Source organism: Psittacula echo (genome assembly GCF_963264785.1).
Source record: "Psittacula echo genome assembly, chromosome: 8".
Classification (NCBI taxonomy): Eukaryota; Metazoa; Chordata; class Aves; order Psittaciformes; family Psittacidae; genus Psittacula; species Psittacula echo.
The window spans coordinates 13,671,730-13,672,211 of record NC_137744.1 but is presented as its reverse complement, the minus strand read 5'-3'; positions in this window follow the sequence as shown (position 1 = coordinate 13,672,211).

Sequence of the window (482 nt, the reverse complement as noted above, 5' to 3'; positions counted from 1 at the left end):
GAGGCGGGGGGGGGGAATCCACAATGGACCTACTACAGCGAAACGAGTTATATACATGGTAATCCCACGGCATCCTGCAGACCGCTGCAGTCTGTGTATGTGCTCCAAATGCTGGGCTTAAATTCACAGTGACTTTCAGCATTGAAGTTCTGAATGGAAAAGGGTTTTCTCCATTGCAAAGCAATCTTCACAGCGACCCAATAAATAACCTCTCTGCAGCCAGAAAGCCATTGCCTTCCAGTCATTCTGCAGTGCTGGGCAAGGGCACATACGGCTGCTGGAGCAGCATCATGTACAAATCCCAACAGATGAGGTGCCCCGGAGCCATCCATCCCTGGTGGGGACTGGTAACCTCCAGCCACCACCTTCCCTGTGGGGCCCGGCCTCACCCATCCTGTTGCTCTGACAGTGTTGTGCTCCTTCCGTGCACTCCAAGGTGCGGCGGCTGCAGCCAAGGGTGCTCCCTGCATCCAACCTGGTGC